Below are 7,203 nucleotides of genomic sequence, written 5' to 3'. Positions count from 1 at the left end.
TTTTGTTTTTCATAGACACACTCATACATATATATACACACACACACACACATTACTATGATTGACCGTTGACTGGACACTATTCAATTATTTTTCTCCGTGTTTTTCTCGTCCACTGTTTTCTTCTTATACCTACACACCCTTCTGACACATACTCAAAACATACATGCAGCCTCATATGCAGATGACAAGATGCTTATGTCCCTCCACTATCTTTCAGATACTACTGTTCAGCCACTCCAAACCCACCTCAATCACCTAGAAGCCTCACTGTACAATGATAGACTTAAGGTATCACCTAGTAGACCCACTGTCCCCTCTCTGGCCAGGAACACTGGAAAACATCAAATACAACCAGCCATCACACTCAATAATATAAGCATGCCACATACTCCACATACCCAATCATCATCATCATCATCGTCTTAACATCTCCTTTTCCTTGCATTGGTTGGACAGAGTTTACTGGGATAGATTTTTTGATGGCTTGGATGCCCCTCCTGTCACCAGCTATGACTTGTTTCCAAGCAAGGTTATTTTTTTCCCCCATGGCCAGACATGATTCATGTTTTCACAGAATATTGAAAATTAATTATGTTCATTTACAACCCTCACACACTGTAAAAACAAGAAAGCAAAAACATACACACACTCATACATGCATGCATACATACATTACACACATACAGACATACACACATACATGTATACATACATACATACATGCACACATATAGATATATATACATACTCACACATATATATACATACACTCACACACACACACACACACACACACACACATATGTATTACTCTTTACTCTTTTACTCTTTACTCTTTTACTCTTTACTCTTTTACTTGTTTCAGTCATTTTGACTGTTGCCATGCTGGAGCACCACCTTTAGTCGAGCAAATCGACCCCAGGACTTATTCTTTAGAAGCCTAGTACTTATTCTATCGGTCTCTTATGCCGAACCGCTAAGTTACGGGAACATAAACACACCAGCATCGCTTGTCAAGCGATGTTGGAGGGACAAACACAGACACACAAACACATACACACATACATATATATATATATATATATATATATATATATATATATACATATATACGACGGGCTTCTTTCAGTTTCCGTCTACCAAATCCACTGACAAGGCTTTGGTCGGTCCGAGGCTATAGTAGAAGACACTTGCCCAAGATGCCACGCAGTGGGACTGAACCCGGGACCATGTGGTTGGTAAGCAAGCTACTTACCACACAGCCACTCCTACATGTTTATGAAGGGCTTCTTTCAGTTTTCAGTTTCTATCAACCAAATTCAATCATAAGGCTTTGCTTTGCCCAGAGCTATAGTAGACGACACTTGCCCAAGGTGTTACACAGCAGGACTGAACCTGAAAGCAAACTTCTTAACCACACAGTAAAATATTAGAAGTTAAATTACAACTCTTTCACAACATAGAAAACATATTAGCAGAGTATGTCCAGCTGTCACTCCTGAACGAGTATGGCTTGGTGCTATGTATCATGCTCTCACTATGTGTTTTCAATTCCTATGTAGTTGCAAGCAGATACAGACACCTTTTTGACCTCATTATCTTTGACCCAGCAGAAAATTCCAGGATGTGATAGTTGGAGGGAACAATATAAAATGAAATGGCTGTCTCATTCAGGAATTGGAACCATGAGCTTATGACTGTGAGCCTAACACTCTACCCACTAGGTAGATGGCATTGGTTGGATGGCTTGACAGGGGCTGGGAAGCCAGAGGACTGTATCAGGCACCACTGTCTGTTTGCTGAATGCCCTTCCTAATGCCAACCACTTTACAGGGTGCTTTTCAAATGGCACCAGCATTGGTGAGGTCTGCTTTTGGCAAACAGCACACAAACATACCTAGAACAATCATAGGTACCACACATGGCCAACAGAAAGAGACAACAACAATGCTGCTCTAACAATACATTTCGTCTCTCAATAACTATTCCAGGCCTACCTGTGCTCCAAATTTCTCCACATCATCATCATTATATAACATTAATTTTTCCATGCTTGCATGGGTTGGAACAAATTTGTTGAGGCAGATTTTCTATGGCTTGATGCCCTTTCTGTCACCAACCCCCACCTGTTTCCAAGCAAGGTAGTATTTCCCCATGACCAGACATGTTTTTTACAGAAGACTGAAAGGAACAACATTGCTCGTATGATGGTGATGCTTGTTTACCACCATCATGTGATGTCAATACAAAAGTACACATAAACACTCACACATTCACATACATACATACATATATATATATATATATATATATATGTGTGTGTGTGTGTGTACATATGATGGCAGGTTTCTTTCAATTTCTGTCTTCCAAATCCACTCACAAAGCTTTGATCAACCTGTAGCTATAAACTACAAGACACCCTAAACAGCACACTATATATCATTGTACTCAGACCACACCCACAGATCACCTACAGAACGAAACAAAAGTAGTAGAAATGGAAAACTACCTGGACGTGCAAAAGGCACAGTTTGTTGTTGCATCAAACTTCAACTCCACAGTCCATGTTACTACTTGCAAAACAAAAAAAAAAAATACTTCCACACACTGATACATGCAATAGTATAGATGGGGTGATGGGTAAGGTTGGGTCCACCTTGGATGATACTTTTATGGGGGAAACACTTTTCGATCTGTTGTATAAGTCTGTAATGGATGGTGCTGCTGGCAGCTGGGTACAGCAAACTGGAGGACTACTTCAAGTGCTACACATTCTAACTACATCACTGGACACACATTTATAACACTCCGGGGCACTACTAACAGTGTTCTGAAACACTATCTCTCTTATTCAACCCTTGAAAAGGATAAGGAATACATGCAGAAATAGCTGCAATATCAACATGCGCCTCACTAGACCCCCACCCCACCACCACTACCAAGTACTGCTCAGGGGTACACCCCATCAGTTATAAGTTGTAGCAAGGCAACAGCAGCTGTTATGCTCTGGCCGAGCCTATACAACCGCTTGAATCGGTGGGCTTAATGGAAGTAGAGTGGACAGGGAAAATGATGTAATACGTTCAGACTGTCATAGTGCACCCCATATGATTTATCACTGCATGTCAGTGTGTGCAGTGTTGTTGTTATCATCTAGGCAGGTACAATTAAGAAGATAAAACTGTGGATTACACTGTAACGTTTAACCAACTACCTGTGTAGCACAGCCTTGCTGGATTAGGTCTGCCAACAATAACAAAAACTATATCATTACTACTGTTACAACCTTCACTGCAATACATCACCGGAGCCTTCGTAGAGTTACTCAACCTGCTCGAAACAGCAATCAGATTCCTTCAGTCATATCTGGAACACCTTTAGCTTAAGGTCAGCTTTTACTGAATGCTGACCTGAAGCTAAACAGCAGCAACACCATCACCAACCATTACCACCGCAACCACCACCACAACCACAACCACTATCACCTACAATACCACCACCACCACCACCTACAACACTACCACTAGTAACACACCACCACTACAATCAAAAGATCGGTGAACTACAAGCAACTTCCTGACATTTGGCGTGGAATATTTTAGACACCGTGGAAAGAAAAAGGCAGAAGTGTGAGGATGAGAGAGAGAGAGAGAGAAAGGTAGGAAGTAGAGGGGAAGAGGAAAAGATAGAAAGAAAAAAGAAATGTATGGAGAGAGAGAGAGAAGTAGGTATAGAGAAGAAAAGAAAAAGGTAGAGAGAGAGAAAAGAAGAAAGCGAAAAAGATAAAGGTAGATGAAAATACAGTTGCAGAGAGAAAGAAAGAGAGAGAGAGAGAGGGAGTGATAATGTCATAGATAAAGATAGAAAGGTAGTGCAAAATATTTAGAGAGAGAGAGAGAAAAAGTGAGGTAGAGATGTTGATATTGGTGTATAGTGATGCTGTTGTTTCTAGGGTACTGCACCAAATAATTGAATAGCCACCATGCTTATAATGCTACAGTAACCATACTACAGCTGTAGTGTAGTGTCTCTACTGTCTGTAGTATTGTAGAGTAGTGGAGTGTCTCTTGTACTGTACTGTCTGTGGAGAATTTATCCTTATTTTACACATCACGCTTGTCTGGTAATTGGAAATTTTACCTATCTGTTTATCTGCCTTATCTATATATCTATCTCTCTACTTATCTGTGTGTCTATCTATTTATCTCTTTCCTTCTCTCTCACGCTCTCTGTCTTGTATGCATATATATTTATACACATATATATGTATTCATACATATATATATATATATATATATATATGTACACACACACATATATATTTATGTCATATGCCATTTCTTAATACTTATTCTATATTCATCCATATATAGATAGAAAATGTATATATGTGTTTACACTTTCACGCACACACACACACACACACACACACACACATATGCTGATTTTCAAACAGTTTGTACACACAAAAGAATATTGTCAATTGTCATGTATTTCATAATATATATGGAATACTTAAGCACAAATATATAGACAATATATATATGTGTCTTTGTATATTTAGATATCTACACACGTCCGTGCATACACACACACAAACACACATGCTTTATATATCTAATTCTTATATATCTATAAAGCTTCATATATGTATCCAACCCATGTGATTAGAGAAGAAAATGGCTATCAAAAATCATTTAAATCATAGAGTCATCAATCATATCATCTAACACATTTACACACGCATATTATAGACTCACCCACCATGTATATGTGTATATATTTCTCCCACATGATTTGATTTTGGTGGTGAAGGTTTCAGTAGGACTAGTTACATCCTCAGGAAATGCTGACAGTAGAAACTTGGTGCAAAATTTTTCCTACAAACATGATGAATGACATACCTCAAGGTTTTTCTGTTAGGGTTTTTCACCTCCTAAGTTCACCTTCACCACAGCTTAGAGTCCAACCTAACCTGGCAGACTAAATGTGCACCCAGGTACTAGACAAGAAATTTTAAAGTTCTCCTACATATTTATATAAAGTAATTGGATGGTGGTGAGCTGGCAGAATTATTAGCATGATGGGCCAAATATTTAGCAGTATTGCATTTGTCTTTATGTTCTGAGTTCAAATCCCTCCAAGATTGAGTTTGTTTTTTTTTTTTTTCCTTTCGGGATCAATAAAATAAGTACCACTAAATTGCTGGCCTCATGCCAACATTTTAAACCAATATTATAGCTGTTAGATTTCTCACATTGATGATGAGTTCAGTGATGAAGGTTTGTGCAGGGCCAACCTCAGTTTTTGGAAGCAGAATGTTGGTGCAGATGTTTGTTACAAACCCAATGAACAACATACCTCAGGGTTTTCCTATTAAGGTTTTCCATCTCCTGAGTTTGCTTTCACCACAGCTTAGAGTCCAACCTACTCACTGGTAGGCTAAAAGTGCATCCAGTCACTGGTCCTTTGATGGATTTTTGTTTTTCATCCTGCAAAATGTCCAGAAACTACCCTACCTACCAAGCAGGCTTGGTGGTGGTGTTGCTGATTTAATCACTGATAGCCCAACCATGCAACAAGTTCTCCTGAGTTACATGTTGCCAGGAACACCCAAGAATTACCACACACACACACACGCATGCACACACACACATTTATGTATATATACATACATATATCACCCATGTCAGCATGGAAAACAGACGTTAAATGTTGATGATGATGATATGTATATATACCCACACATAAAAGAGTAAAGTGTAAAGACCCCCTTCGGTCATGGACGACCATGGGATTGCACTTAGGAAGTTCCTCTCCGAGGTACAATTCCAGGCAAATTTGTTTATGGAAGATCAACAGTTACCCATGCATACCAGCTTCCCCTCGCCATGCTACCAATGTTATCCAAGGGAAAGGCAAAGATAGATACAACTTAGTGCCAGTGACGTCACAACTCATTTCTACAGCTGAGTGAACTGGAGCAATGTGAAATAAAGTGTCTTGCTAAAGAACACGACACACAGTCTGGTCCAGGAATTGAACTCACTACCTCATGATTGTGAGCTGGACACTCTAACCACTGAGCCATGCAATACATATATTATGTATTCACTCCACCCCACTCCACCACACACACACAGACTATGGCCTTTCAGTTATTGTTTTCAAAACCTAGTGAAGGATATATGCAGAAGGATCTCCAGTTGATCTTTAAATAAGGACCTCTTTGATGCTGCAGACCTATCTCTGAAACTGTTTGCAGTTTCAGAGATAGCATTAGTTATATGTGCAACCCTAGCCACAATAAGAGAAAGTGTTATCATAAAATATGATTTACATCCCCACCCCCATTTTCTCTTAATGTTAAGACTTGGGTAGGTAGGATCATCTGTAGATTAGTAGATAAGCATTTTCTGCAGATGCATAAGTACAGGAAATTTTTCAACAGGCACACTCTGTGGGTCTCTTTTAGCTGCGCTCCAAACATACCAAATTTCAGTAAATAGGCTTAAGTCAAACACAAAGTCAAACACAAAGGCAGTGGTAATGCCATATGCTCACTAAATGGTCAATGCAGTACTATTGAGGCTGTCAAACAATGCATGTACAAAGATATGTGGGTGCAGTGGAAACCCCATTCAAGATCAGATTCATTAACCACAAGTCTTCTTTTAAAGTTTAACTTTTGAAAAATCTGCTCACAACATCAGCTGAAGATTACTGGAAACATGCAAGCATTACCTCATCAGCTGTAGGAAGTGCAAACTTTGCTTGATGGAAAAAAAAAGGAAAGGATTATTATATTAAAAATTTCCCTCCATCCAGGGATCTACTTGAAATGTTTTCCTCTTGTGCTCATGACTGAAAATATATCTTAACCTGATTGGTTCCATCATAGCAGTAAGGCTTGGCTCTTGCTTCTTTAGAAGTTCTCTCACCATAAAATTATTGTGATTTCATATTTTCTTAAGACGTTTTTAGTCCATGTACTTGTATGAAAGTTAGAGAATCACAGGCTTTCATACAAGAACATGGACTAAAAACTTCTTAAGAAAATACGAAATCACAATAATTTCAATGTCATGATTAACAAAAGTGAAACCAGTCGGCAACAACAATATTCTTTCATTTAAAATATATTAAAACTGTATAAACTGTGAATTTTCCTTCTTTTATTATATATATATATATATATAT

General features: G+C 38.6%; 1 protein-coding gene across 5 annotated transcripts in view; it reads left to right on the top strand.

Moving 5' to 3' along the window:
- LOC106875175 (uncharacterized) overlaps window positions 1–7,203 on the top strand; it is a 53,536-nt gene that overhangs the window by 6,458 nt on the left and 39,875 nt on the right. The window contains exon 1 of one of the 5 annotated variants that reach the window (XM_014923211.2): window positions 3,178–4,126. The exons of the other annotated variants lie outside the window; for them this stretch is intronic. The gene's annotated coding sequence lies outside the window, so the exon portion shown is untranslated. Of the gene's footprint in view, window positions 1–3,177; window positions 4,127–7,203 lie in introns of those variants that run through there. 5 annotated transcript variants of the gene reach the window in all.

The sequence above is a fragment of the Octopus bimaculoides genome, chromosome 25, assembly GCF_001194135.2.
Source record: "Octopus bimaculoides isolate UCB-OBI-ISO-001 chromosome 25, ASM119413v2, whole genome shotgun sequence".
Lineage (NCBI taxonomy): Eukaryota > Metazoa > Mollusca > Cephalopoda > Octopoda > Octopodidae > Octopus > Octopus bimaculoides.
The sequence above is the reverse complement of the archived record's forward strand: the minus strand, read 5'-3'. Positions and strand labels throughout refer to the sequence as shown.